This window comes from Salmo salar, chromosome 04 (genome assembly GCF_965601325.2).
Source record: "Salmo salar chromosome 04, fSalSal1, whole genome shotgun sequence".
Taxonomy (NCBI): domain Eukaryota; kingdom Metazoa; phylum Chordata; class Actinopteri; order Salmoniformes; family Salmonidae; genus Salmo; species Salmo salar.
The window spans coordinates 64,104,317-64,119,239 of record NC_138294.1 but is presented as its reverse complement, the minus strand read 5'-3'; positions in this window follow the sequence as shown (position 1 = coordinate 64,119,239).

The following is a 14,923-nucleotide window of genomic DNA, read 5'->3' as shown; positions in this document are numbered from 1 at the left end:
AATTCTGCCGGTTCACGCTGGGTTCATAGCCAAAAAAAGTGTCCCCGCGGTCAGGGGAAAATGACGCCGTAGACGGAAGTAGAGTCACCGACTGCGTCTGCGAAATAGCCGCAAATTGTGCTGTCCTGAAGTTGGTCTCCACTGCCTAGCGCATGCAGCAAAGCTGCTCAATGAATACAGAGTTATATTAATTATTACATGGGAGGTCTGTATTGCAGGCTTTTACCAAGTACCATGTGCTCAGGTGCTAGTAGCCACTAGCCCATACAATAAAAAAAACATCTAAGCTAATACATGTGCATCCAGGTAAACTTATGTGTATGAGTCATATAACTGGTATAATAAGCTGAAAATGAACGACACCGACACTGCCTTCCTCTTACCGAAGCATTTTGCTTATGTCTGTAATTTTCTGAGATTTTGCTACACACAGTTCCTATAGATTGTTCTAAAACCATTATTTGGTCAACACTGTAATAGCCGGACTCAACAGTAATAGACTATGCATTATGTTGATTCCTGCTATGAAAGTATCTGCCTGTCGGCTGCCGACTCTCCCTCCCTCTCCGGACTGTGTGGATGGAGGTGGGAGAGATGCATTCTGAGAAGCACAAGCATATGACCGTTATTCAAAATGCAATTATGGAAAAAATACAGTTTTCAAAGTACTACTGTTGTTCTAGTTACAGAGAGGTGTCACAGCTTTCTTCGAGTAGGCATATATAATGTATTTCTCACCTCTTAATAATAATGAGGTCATGGCACCACTTTACAACCGGAGTAGCTCCTAGATCACACCTACAGCGTCATTGCGTGAAATGGTATGCAGCATCATCTGGATCTGTGTGCAACAAAAGTTCTACATTCATCTTCTGCTAACATTTCTGTCAAGCATACCGTTTATAAATCCAACATATGCACCACACAGAACCCACTGCAACTTCCTTTGCAATGCAATGCTGCAAGGCAAATGCAGCTTTCCTTAGGAAATGAATGTACTTTTTGTGTACCAAAATGCAATGACGCTGTAGGTGTGATCGAGGCGTACAGTAGGCTGTAGTTAGTATGGTTTTGATGCGCTCGTGTAAAGGAGCCGAGCAGAGTGAGCATTTGCAGTGAAGTTTCATCAAGTACATCAAGTAGCTTAGGCCTAGCGCTGGAAAGTTTTTGTAGGACATTAGCTGACATTTATTGACAGATTAATCAATTAACATACATGGCTATCTAGCAACAATATCACATTTAGAGTTAGCAATCTAGCTAAGTGTTTTGAGTTCCCACTTCCTCAGGTGGTGAATGGTATAGCCTATAGGCCAATATGCACAAAAGAGTCGGCAAATTCTCTGAAGAGCAAATTCTGGATCCTATTTTGACAAGTTGCACATCAAAATATCAATCATGCATTTCCTGGGTGTGTTACATGAAATAGCTTACTTGTTCATTCATAGTCTTCCATCTCAGTTGTCTTACTTGGCACTGGAATAAAATTGTCTACAGCTGTCAGGCGGTGGGTAACTGGTGCAGTGAATCAGGCGCAGGAGAGCAGAAATGAGTGTACAAGGTATTTAATTGCATGACAGCACCAGTATAGAGACAATATTCAAGGTGCGGAGAAATACCGGTCACTCGAAATGCATAACCCGGCAAACATAACCAGCCGACAAGTACCGACATGAACAATCAATAAACACGCACACTAACATGTGGGAAACAGAGGGTTAAATAATGAACATGTAATTGGGGAATAGAAACCAGCTGTGTAGAAAACATAGACAAAAAAAATTGAAAATGAAAAGTGGATCGGCGATGGCTAGAAGACCGGTGACGTCAACCGCCGAACGCCGCCCGAACAAGGAGAGGGACCGACTTCGGCGGAAGTCGTGACAATAGGCCTCCCACTAATATAAAAGTAACCGTCCATAAAACATTTTTGTTGTTGTTGTTTTTGATGTTACTGAGCAAAATAGTTACATTTATTTTGTCCATATTGCCCACCTCTAGCACCTCCTCCCAAAAGTATTAAGCATAACCCCTGTGCGGGGACGGACATCCAGCGAAAAATCCTATCGCCATTAGCATAACAAAATGTAATAAAAAAAAAATTCTCCATTTTTTTTTCAAATTATATCGTTTTACAGATACACCTCTCCTGAATCGAACCACGTTGTCTGATTTCAAAAAGGCTTTACAGCAAAAGCAAAACATTAGATTGTGTTAGAGGAGTATATCGTAAAAGTAGCCACATAGCCATTTTCCGACCAACCACATGCATCACAAATAACCAAATAACAGCTAAATGCAGCACTAACCTTTGACAATCTTCATCAGATGACACACCTAGGACATCATGTTACACAATACATGCATTCTTTTGTTCGATAAAGTTCATATTTATATATAAAAACAGCATTTTACATCGGTGCGTAACGTTGACTAACTATTTTCCCTCAAATGCATCCGATGAAACAGCGCTACAATTTACTAAATTACTATTCGAGAACATTTTTAAAATGTAATATTGTCATTCTAAGATTTATAGATGAATATCTCTTGAAAGCACCTGTAATGCCAGATTTTAACCTCTTGGGGCTAGGTGGGACGCTAGCGTGCCACCCGTGGTGCACTCCATCAACAGCAGGTGCATTTCAAGAGCGGCAAATTTGAATCCAAATAAATGTCAAAATTCAAATTTTTCAAAAATACAACTATGTTACACCATTTGAAAGATAAACATCTCCTTAATCTAACCACGTTTTACGATTTCAAAAAGGTTTTACGGCGAAAGCATAAATTTAGAGTATGTTAGGACAGTACATTTACAAGAGTTGTGTGTAATGTTTTGTCAAGTCAAAGACAGGGTCACCAAAACCATAAAACCAGCTAAAATGATGCACTAACCTTTTACAATCTCCATCAGATGACACTCCTAGGACATTATGTTAGACAATGCATGCATTTTTAGTTCTATCAAGTTCATATTTATATACAAAAACAGCGTTTTACTATGGCATTGATGTTGAGGAAATCGTTTCCCTCCAATAACCGGCAGTCAAGTCAGCGTCAGAAATTAAATAATTAAAATTAGAAAACATTGGTAAAATATTATATTGTCATTTAAAGAATTATAGATTTACATCTCTTGAACGCAATCAACTTGCCAGATTTAAAAATAACCTTACTGGGAAATCACACTTTGCAATAATCTGAGCACTGCGCCCAGAAAAATACGCGTTACGATACAGACTAGACGTCATGTTGGGGAGATCTAAAATCGAAAATACTATGTAAATAATCCATTACCTTTGATTCTCTTCATCAGATGTCACTTCCAGGTATCACAGGTCCATAACGAATGTAGTTTAGTTCAAAAAAGCTCATCATTTATGTCCAAAAATCTCCGTCTCGTTAGCACATGATGTAAGCCAGCCGGACTTCTCGTCATGAACGAGGGGAAAAAATATATTTCCGTTCGTTCAAACATGTCAAACGTTGTATAGCATAAATCATTAGGGCCTTTTTTAACCAGAACATGAATAATATTCAAGGTGGACGAATGCATACTCTTTTATAACGTATTGGAACGAGGGTACCCAACATGAACTAGCGCGCCAGGTGTCTAATGGGACATCACCGTTCCATGGCTCTTGTTCGGTCAGATCTCCCTCCAGAAGACTCAAAACACTTTGTAAAGGCTGGTGACATCTAGTGGAAGCAATAGGAAGTGCCAAAATATTCCTAAACCCCTGTGTTTTTCAATGGGATAGGTTTAAAGTCAATACAACACATCAGGTATCCACTTCCTGTCAGAAAATGTCTCAGGGTTTTGCCTGCCAAATGAGTTCTGTTATACTCACAGACACCATTCAAACAGTTTTGGAAACTTTAGAGTGTTTTCTATCCATATATAATAAGTATATGCATATTCTAGTTACTGGGTAGGATTAGTAACCAGATTAAATCGGGTACATTTTTTTTATCCAGACGTGCAAATGCTGCCCCCTAGACCCAACAGGTTAAAATAACTTTACTGGGTAATCACACTTTGCGATAAAAGGGGATGCGATACTCAGAACAATAGGCTAGCAATACAGATCAGCGCCATCTTGGAACAATCGCATATCAAATCTAGTCTTGTATACTATTGTCAATAATCCCTTACCATTGATTATCTTCATCCTTAGGCACTTCCAGGAATCCCAGGTCCACAACAAATGTATTTTCGTTCGAAAAAGTTCATCCTTTATGTTCCATTATCTTGTTGTTGTTAGCGCGTTCTGAAGGCTGCACCAAAAGTTCCGACGTGCGCGGGGCTACTCTTTCAACAAAATGCATTTTTTTCTTATTTAGGTTCGTTCAAACATGTCAAACGTTGTATAACATAAATCTTTAGGGCCTTTTTCAACCAGAGCTCCAATAAGATTCAAGGAGGATGATTGCATTGTTTTTATAAACGTTTCGAAAGGGGAGGGTAGCCAGGGCGCCGGCGTCATAATGGTGATGGCCCTCTCCGTGTGACCACGTTCCACAGCGTGTCATTCTGTCAGTTTTCACAGTAGGAGACTCAAATCACTTTGTAAAGACTGGGGACATCTAGTGGAAGCAATAGGAAGTGCTCAATGAACCATAGCGCATGGTGTGATTAATAGGCAATGTGATGAAGTTGAGTCCGCAATTCAGAATTCCACTTCCTGTTTCGATCTGTCTTGGGGTTTTGACTGCCATATGAATTCTGTTATACTCACAGACACCATTCAAACAGTTTTAGAAACTTTAAGGTGTTTTCTATCCACAAGTATTAATTATATGCATATCTTAGCTTCTGAGTTTGAGTAGTAGGCCATTTAAAATGGGCACAATTTTTTTTCAAAATGCGCTGTGGCGCCCCCTATCCTAGGCGACCGTCAAGAGGATAATTTATCACTGATTTATCATTATCCCCCAAAAATGTGTCAATTTATAGCAATATGGAATTTTGTCCATATCGCCCAGCTCTAGTGAGACATTATTTCATGTGATTTAATACATGCTATTAACAAAGACTGCTCCATTTGAAGTAGAAATGAAAATAAACTTTATTACATACTATAAATGTTTAATCATTTTGACACTAGGGAAATAGGTTGACTCCTATGTTAAACAACTGCAGTAATGGTTTCTTTGATTGTCAAGAGCCTTGTGGCTACTGTAGTCTTTGACTATAAAAAAACTGGTATCTCTAAAGTGGTCCAAGGTGAGGCAGCCAGCATGCGTGGGAGGGCCAACTGGACATGCGTTTCACCTAGTCGGTCTAGAACTCACCCTCTGTGTTCTTACTCAGATAGGTCTCCTACACCTCATGACCTTCTTTCAATCCAGCAGAGGACTCCCCAAAGTGCTCCTCAGGAGTCGCTCATGGAATTAGCATCTGTCATTCCAGGCCTGTGCCTTCATGTTTCACTCTCTCCCCACAGCCAGCAGAGAGGGAAAAAAACTAACATATTGCTCCCATTATGTCTTGGCGTTTTCCATAGAAATGTACTGATTGTGTTCCGTTGGAGCCGGGAATGATGTAGATGATGGCTTTGGCAGCCTGAGACAGCAGCGCTCCGAGGAGCTAACACTCCAGTGAGGGAGAATAGAAAGGAAAAGGGCATGAAAAACATTCTAGTTGCTGTTTAGTGAAGACAGTGTTAAACGTTCCTTGGCACTGTTACAACTGTTTAACTGTTCAGTGAGTCAGAAAGGGAGTGTTTTTTTGTGCAGATTTGATTGTTGCTGGTGTTAGACGGATTGCAGCCGAGTACTGCGGAGGCACACACACACATACAGATATCACACCCATGCACACAGGAATACTCACAGACAGAAACGCATACAGACAAGAACACACACAGATGGGAACACACGCATGAGCACGTGCACATACACACACGCGCAAGCGCACACACACTTACTGACATCTGAAGTGTTGTTTGACAGGCCTTATTGATCTGTCAGTAAATAGCATCTTTGGCATTAAAAGCTGCTTGGCGTTGAGAGAGAGCCGTGTGAAATCAACCTTTGCACCATCATGCTCTTCCCATAGGTAATTATACAGAGGAACCAGGACATAAATGTTGCCAGATGAGGAGGTCTTGAGGATGGGATGTAAACACTACACTATGCCCACTGATATTATGCCTATTATAGAGAGAGAAAGGAGGAGGAGTTGTGCTACAGCAGCTGAACCTTGTCGAGTGGCTCTCTACACAGAGTGCAAGGACAATCAAGCAAAAAGCACTTTAGAGTTGTGAAAGCACACTTCAACCCAGTGGGGAGAGAGAGTGTGAGAGGGGTCACACAGTGATGCCATGTTTGTGAAGAGCTCAGGTCAAACAAAAAGGTTCTTTCCAGGTCTACAAAAACAATCACACACTCTACCAACAACCTTCAAGTAAAAGGTTGAGAGGGTTTTTATAACATTTTTTTAGTGAACCTTTATTTAACTAGGCAAGTCAGTTAACAACAAACTATTTTTTGATGTGTCTTAGGGATATGGTGAGGAGATAAACAGCAATCAAAATTGCTTTAACACACTGGGCACACCACATCATTTCAACGTGGATTATTGGGTAATATTTGGTTGAGACGTTGATCAATGAGATTACAACCTATATTCACCCTCTCAAAAAGACAGCCAAAAGTTAGTTAAATTGTTATCACTAAGCTTTCAACAATTTAAATGCACAACCAATTTCAAATGGAAAAAAGAATGTCCCCTAAACAATAAGGGAGGGAAGGGAGGGTGGCTGCCATCACCGACGGCACTGTGCTACACCCTCCCTCCCCAACCCACCTATCCTGGAGGTGGCTCAGGTGCAGGACGTGGACTTCGTTCCACCTTTGGCGTCGCCCACTTCGGTGGCGCCGCTAGCTGCGCCGGGCAGACGTGCCACTCAGGCTGACCCTGGCAGACGGACCACTCGGGCTGGGCCGGAGGACAGGAGGGCCCCTCGGGCTGGGCCGGAGGACAGGAGGGCCCCTCGGGCTGGGCCGGAGGACAGGAGGGCCACTCGGGCTGGGCCGGAGGACAGGAGGGCCACTCGGGCTGGGCCGGAGGACAGGAGGGCCACTCGGGCTGGGCCGGAGGACAGGAGGGCCACTCGGGCTGGGCCGGAGGACCGACGGGCCACTCTGGCAGCTCCTGAGCAGGCGGGCCACTCTGGCAGTTCCGGGCAGTCGGGCCGCTCTGGCAGTTCCGGGCAGTCGGGCGGCTCTGGTGACTCCTGACTGGCGGGCAGCTCTGGTGACGTACGACTGGCGGGCAGCTTTGGCGACATACGACTGGCGGGCAGCTCTGGCGACATACGACTGGCGGGCAGCTCTGGCAACTCTTGACTGGCGGGCAGCTCTGGTGACTTACGACTGGTGGGCAGCTCTGGTGACTGTTGACTGGCACTCCAGTCATACCCCGTCAAACAGCCCTTGTGCCCCCCCCTAAAAAAATCTTGGGGGTGCCTCTCGGTCTCCCTTACCCGTCGTGTTCCCCAGTCCTCGCCAGACTTCTTCCGCTGCTTGGTCCTGGTTTGGTGGGGAATTCTGTCACAGAAAATGTCGTACTCTTCGGCGAATATGTCGTATGGGAGAGAGAAGGACCAAGGCGCAGCGGGATTGTGGACACTCATGTTTATTACTGACAAAACATGTAAGGCATCCACTTGAAAAAAAACACTAGACAGTACTCACGACATGGACAGTCTTGCAGGCTATACAAAACGCAGTGCAAAATCAATTCCCCACAACCCCAAAGAAAAACACACACACCTATATAGGACTTCCAATCAAAGGCAACTATACACACCTGCCTTCAATTGGAAGTCCCAATCACCAACACAACATTTAACAAACACAAACCACCTGCCACATCCTGACCAAGACTAAGCAATACGCCCTCTGCTGGTCAGGACGTGACACATTGGATGCAGTGATCACAATATTATGGCTATATCCAGGAATGCCAAAGTTCCAAAAGCTAGGCCTAAAATAGTGTATAAGAGATCATACAAAAGATTTTGCTGTGACTCTTTTCTGGATGATGTTAAACATATTTGTTGGTCTGATGTGATTAAAAAGGAGTATCCAGACGCTGCACTTGATGAATTTATGAAATTGCTTCTTCCAATTATTGATAAACATGCACCTGTTAAAACTTCTTCGGGATCGGTGTCCCGTCCAAGGGACGGTTGAGCTAATGTTGTCACGTCCTGACCCGTAAAGGGGTTATTTGTTATTGTAGTTTGGTCAGGACGTGGCAGGGGTGTGTTTGTTTAGAGTGTTTCGGGGTTTGTTGGGCTATCTACTGTTTTGAGAGGGGTGTTTGTTTAGAGTGTTTCATGGTTTGTTGGGTTATGTTCTAGTATGTCTATTTCTATGTGGTGTTTGTTGGGTTGACCTTCAATTGGAAGCAGCTGCTCCTAGTTGCTTCTAATTGAAGGTCCTATTTAAGAGGGGTGTTTTCTATGGGATTTTGTGGGTAGTTGTTTCTTGTTTAGCTGTGTGCCTGACAAGACTGTTATCGTCGTTGTTTTTGTATACCTGTGTTTTGTTTCGGTTTTCCTTCTTTCTGCCTATTAAAAAGAAGATGAGTATACACATTCCCGCTGCGTTTTGGTCTAATCCTTACGACACCCATGACAAATGTAGGCTAATGTGATTGGCATGAGGTTGTAAGTAACAAGAACATTTCCTGGGACATAACATATCTGATATTGGCAGAAAGCTTAAATTCTTGTTAATTTAACTGCACTGTCCAATTTACAGTAGCTATTACAGTGAAAGAATACCATGCTATTGTTTGAGGACAGTGCACAATTTTGAACATGAAAAGTTATTAATAAACAAAGTTGGCACATTTGGGCAGTCTTGACACAAAAATTTGAACAGAAATGCTATGGTTCATTGGATCAGACTGAAACTTTGCACATACACTGCTGCCATCTCGTGGCCCAAATCTAAATTGCACCTGAGGTGGAATAATACATTATGACCTTTCTCTTGCATTTCAAAATTAGTAAAACAATTTTTTTCCAAAGAACAGTTGTTTTTTTCTTTGTATTATCTTTTACCAGATGTATTGTGTTATATTCTCCTACATTTCTTTCACATTTCAACAAACTTCAAAGTGTTCCCTTTCAAATAGTATCAAGAATATGCATATCCTTGCTTCAGGGCCTGAGCTACAGGCAGTTAGATTTGGGTATGTCATTTTAGGCGAAAATTGAAAAAAAGGTGAGGATCCTTAAGAGGTTTTAAGAAACTTACTGTTAGAACTGTTAAGGCTCCATGGATTGATGAGGAATTGAAAAACTGTATGGTTGAAGATATGGAGCAAAAGGAGTGGCTAATAAATCTGGCTGCACATTGACTGGCTGGCTGACTGACTTACTGCAAATTGAGAAATGATGTGACTAAACTCAACAACAAAAAAGAAGAAACTATATTAACCTCTATGGGCTAGGTGGGACGCTAGCGTGCCACCCGTGGTGCACTCCATCAACAGCAGGTGCATTTCAAGAGCGGCAAATTTGAATCCAAATAAATGTCAAAATTCAAATTTTTCAAAAATACAACTATTTTACACCATTTGAAAGATAAACATCTCCTTAATCTAACCACGTTTTACGATTTCAAAAAGGTTTTACGGCGAAAGCATAAATTTAGAGTATGTTAGGACAGTACATTTACAAGAGTTGTGTGTAATGTTTTGTCAAGTCAAAGACAGGGTCACCAAAACCATAAAACCAGCTAAAATGATGCACTAACCTTTTACAATCTCCATCAGATGACACTCCTAGGACATTATGTTAGACAATGCATGCATTTTTAGTTCTATCAAGTTCATATTTATATCCAAAAACAGCGTTTTACTATGGCATTGATGTTGAGGAAATCGTTTCCCTCCAATAACCGGCAGTCAAGTCAGCGTCACAAATTAAATAATTAAAATTAGAAAACATTGGTAAAATATTATATTGTCATTTAAAGAATTATAGATTTACATCTCTTGAACGCAATCAACTTGCCAGATTTAAAAATAACCTTACTGGGAAATCACACTTTGCAATAATCTGAGCACTGCGCCCAGAAAAATACGCGTTGCGATACAGACTAGACGTCATGTTGGGGAGATCTAAAATCGAAAATACTATGTAAATAATCCATTACCTTTGATTCTCTTCATCAGATGTCACTTCCAGGTATCACAGGTCCATAACGAATGTAGTTTTGTTCAAAAAAACTCATCATTTATATCCAAAAATCTCCGTCTTGTTAGCACATGATCTAAGCCAGCCGGACTTCTCGTCATGAACGAGGGGAAAAAATATATTTCCGTTCGTTCAAACATGTCAAACGTTGTATAGCATAAATCATTAGGGCCTTTTTTAACCAGAACATGAATAATATTCAAGGTGGACGAATGCATACTCTTTTATAACGTATTGGAACGAGGGTACCCAACATGAACTCGCGCGCCAGGTGTCTAATGGGACATCATCGTTCCATGGCTCTTGTTCGGTCAGATCTCCCTCCAGAAGACTCAAAACACTTTGTAAAGGCTGGTGACATCTAGTGGAAGCAATAGGAAGTGCCAAAATATTCCTCAGCCCCTGTGTTTTTCAATGGGATAGGTTTAAAGTCAATACAACACATCAGGTATCCACTTCCTGTCAGAAAATGTCTCAGGGTTTTGCCTGCCAAATGAGTTCTGTTATACTCACAGACACCATTCAAACAGTTTTAGAAACTTTAGAGTGTTTTCTATCCATATATAATAAGTATATGCATATTCTAGTTACTGGGTAGGATTAGTAACCAGATTAAATCGGGTACATTTTTTTATCCAGACGTGCAAATGCTGCCCCCTAGCCCTAACAGGTTAAAAAGCCAAGATCAATGATTTAAAGAATCATGGGGAAAAAAACTTTGGAGTACTTTAAATAAATTTATGGGCAGAAAGACAAATTCAACTCCATATTTTCTCGAATCAGATGGCTTATTCATCACAAAACCATTGATGTTGCCATTTATTTAAATTATTACTTAATTGGCAAAGTGGGCAAATTTAGGAAGAAATGCCAACAACGAACATCTTTTCATGCATAAAAAAATAACAATGAAGGAAATGCATTGCAAGTTTGAATTTTGCAAAGTTAATGTGGGAGAGGTGGAAAAATGATTGTCAATAATGACAAGCCTCCTGGCATTGACAACTTAGATGGAAAGCTACTGGGGATGGTAGCTGACTCTATAGCCACTCCTATCTGTCAAATCTTAAATCTGAGCCTAGAGGAAAATATTTGCCAAAGTAAGAGTGGTAAAGCAGCCTTTACTGGTTCTAACAGCAGACCTATAAACTTGCTGCCAGGTCTTAGCAAACTGTTGGAAAGAATTGTGTTTGACCGAATACAATGCAATTTCTCTGTAAACAAATTAACAACAGACTTTCAGCATGCTTATAGAGAAGGGCACTCAACATGTACTGCACTGACACAAATGACTGATGATTGGTTGACAAATTGACAATAAGAAGATGGTGTGAGCTGTTCTGTTAGATTTCAGTGCAGCCTTTGATATTACTGACCACGACCTATTGTTAAAAAAACGTATGTGTTATGGCTTTTCAACCTCTGCCATATCATGGATTCAGAGCTATCTATCTAATATAACTCAAAGGTTTTTTTTATGGAAACCTCTCTAATGTCAAATGTGGGCAGCTCTCTAGGCCCTCTACTCTTTTAAATTTTTTCCTATGACATGCCACTGGCATGACACAAAGCACGTGTGTCCATGTATGCTGATGATTCAACCATATACGCATCAGCAACCACAGCTAATGAAATCACTAAAACCCTTATAGAGTTGCAGTCTGTTTTGGAATGGGTGGCCAGTAATACACTGGTCCTGAACAAATCATTCCCTAAGTTCTAGACCTCAGCTGAAAATGATAATGAATGGTGTGGCTGTTGAACAAGTTGAGACTAAATTACTTGGCGTTACCTTACATTGTAAACTGTCATGGTCCAAACATATAGATTCCATGGTATAGATGGGGAGAGGTCTGTCTGCAATAAAGAGATGCTCTGCTTTTTTGACACCAAATTCCAAAAAGTCCTTTGGGCTCTAGTTTTGTCTTATCTTGATTATTGTCCAGTAGTGTGGTTGGGTGATGCAAGGAATGTTAAGCTGCAGCTGACCCAGAACAGAGCGGCACGTCTTTCTCTTCATTCTAATCAGAGGACTGATATAAATACTAAGCATGCCAGTCTCTCTTGGCTAAGAGTTGAGAGACTGACTGCATCACTTATTTTTATAAGAAAAAGGTATGTGTCGAAAATCCCAAATTGTTTGCATAGTCAACAGCGATGACACACACACACACACCCCACTAGACATGCCACCGGGGGTCTTTTCACAGTCACCAAATTCAAGAAAGCGTACCGTATTATATAGAGCCATTATTGCATGGAACTCCGGTCCATCTCATATTGCTCAAATGAACTGCAAAACTGGTTTAAAAAAAACAGATAAAGCAACACCTCACGGCACAACGCCTCTCCCCTATTTGACCTAGATAGTTTGTGTGTATGTTTTGGTATTGATATTGTAGGCTACATGTGCCATTTTAATTTTAGTTTATGTAGTTCTGTCCTTAAGCTGTTATTGTCTATTAATGTTCTGTATTATGTCATGTTTCATGTGGACCCCAGGAAGAGTAGCTGCTGCTTTTGCAACAGCTAATGGGGATCCTATTAAAACGCCAACAAAAAAAGGCACTGGAGTGACGAACAACCCTGGCTGTCTCTGCCTGGCCGGCTCCTCTCTCTCCACTGGGATTCTTTGCCTCTGACCCAATTACGGGAGCTGAGTCACTGGCTTGCTTGCGCTCTCCTATCCTTCCTGTCCTGTAAAAAGATAAAGCAGACATTCAATATCTGTCACACCCTGATCTTTTTCACCTGTCTTTGTGCTTGTCTCCACCCCCCTCCAGGTGTCACCCATCTTCCCCATTATCCCCAGTGTATTTATACCTGTGTTCTGTTGCCAGTTCGTTTTGTTTGTCAAGCCTACCAGCGTTTTTCCCCTTGCTCCTGTCTTTTTCTAGTTTCCACAGTTTTGACCATTCTGCCTGCCCTGACCCTGAGCCTGCCTGCCATTCTGTACCTTATGGACTCTGATCTGGATTACTGACCCCTGCCTGCCCTTGACCTGTCATTTTGGCTGCCCCTGTTCTAGTAATAAACTTGTTATGTCGACACTGTCTGGGTCTTGTCCTGAAACGTGATATCCTTTTGAGCATGGTGAAGTTATTAATTCCACTTTGAAGGTGTATCAATACAGCCAGTCACTACAGAGATAAAGGTGTCCTTCCTAACTCAGTTGCTGGAGAGTAAGGAAAGTGTTTCGGGATTTCACCATGAGGCCAACTGACTTTAGAACAGTTCCCGAGTTGAATGGCTGTGAACGAACTGAGGATGGACATCTTAGTTACTCCACAATACTAACCTAATTGACAGTGTGAGAAGGAAGCTTGTAGACAAAATATTCCAAAACATGCATCCTGTTTGCAACAAGGCACTAAAGTAACACCGCAAAAAAATGTGGCAAAGCAATTTACTTTTTGTTCAAAACACAAAGTGTTATGTTTAGGAAAATCCAATACAACACATGACTGAGTACCGCTCTCCATATTTTCAAGCATAGTTGTGGCTGCATCATGTTATGGGTATGCTTGTAATCGTTAAGGACTGGGGAGTCTTTCAGGATGAAAGATTTACGGAATGGAGCGAAGCATGGGCAAAATCCCTGAGGAAAACCTGGTTCAGTCTGCTTTCCACCATACTGGGAGATGAATTCACCTTTCAGCAGGACAATAACCTAAAACACGTCCAAATCTACACTGTGAATGACCAAGTTAGCATTTTTACTTAAATCTGCTGGAAAATATGGCAAGACCTGAAAATAGTTGTCTAGCAATGATCAACAACCAATTTTACAGAGCTTTAAGAATTTTGAAACAAAATATGGGCAAATGTTGCACAATCCAGAAAGCTGTAGTCTCTGCCAAAGATGATTCTAACATGTATTGACTCAGGAAGTTGAATACTTATCTAATCAAGATAGTTTTATTTTTCATATTTTCTTTTACATATTTTCTTTTACAAATGTTAGTTCTTCTACATTGACAGCTTCTTTCACATGCATTGCTTGCTGTTTGGGGTTTTAGGCTGGGTTTCTGTACAGCACTTTGAGATATCAGCTGATGTACGAAGGGCTATATAAATACATTTGATTTGATTTGATTTGATTTTGTGTACATTGTGAACAAAAAAATTACAAATCCATTTTAAACTTCACGTTGTATAAATGTTTGGAGACAGGCGCAGGAATACGTAATAGGGTGTTTTTATACTCCACCAAAATTATGCAACGTGCCATAAAAGGCCCAGGGACGAAGCCCAAAACAAACACATATACAAAACACACAGGGATGTAACCCAAACAAAAGAGTGAGGTTAAACCTCTAATAAATACACGGGACGAGACCCATAATAACAATTCCACAAATCACGCAGGACAAAAGCCAAAACAACAACACAGGTTCTCACAGGTCCAACAGACATGGTAACAATAACCGAGAAGACAATGGTGAACAGAGGGCACATATATACAATTACTAATCAGGGGGAAATAGGAACCAGGTGTGCATAATTAGACAAAACAGTCCGTGGTTGGTGGTAATGAACCAGTTCAATGACACCTAGAAGCCGGTGACGTAGAACTCCTGAACTGCTACACGGAATGAGCAGCAGTACCGGAGGGATCCGTGACATAATCCCACTTTGTAACAAAACATTTTTGAAAAGTCAAGGTGTGTGAATACTTTCTGAAGGCACTGTAGGACTAA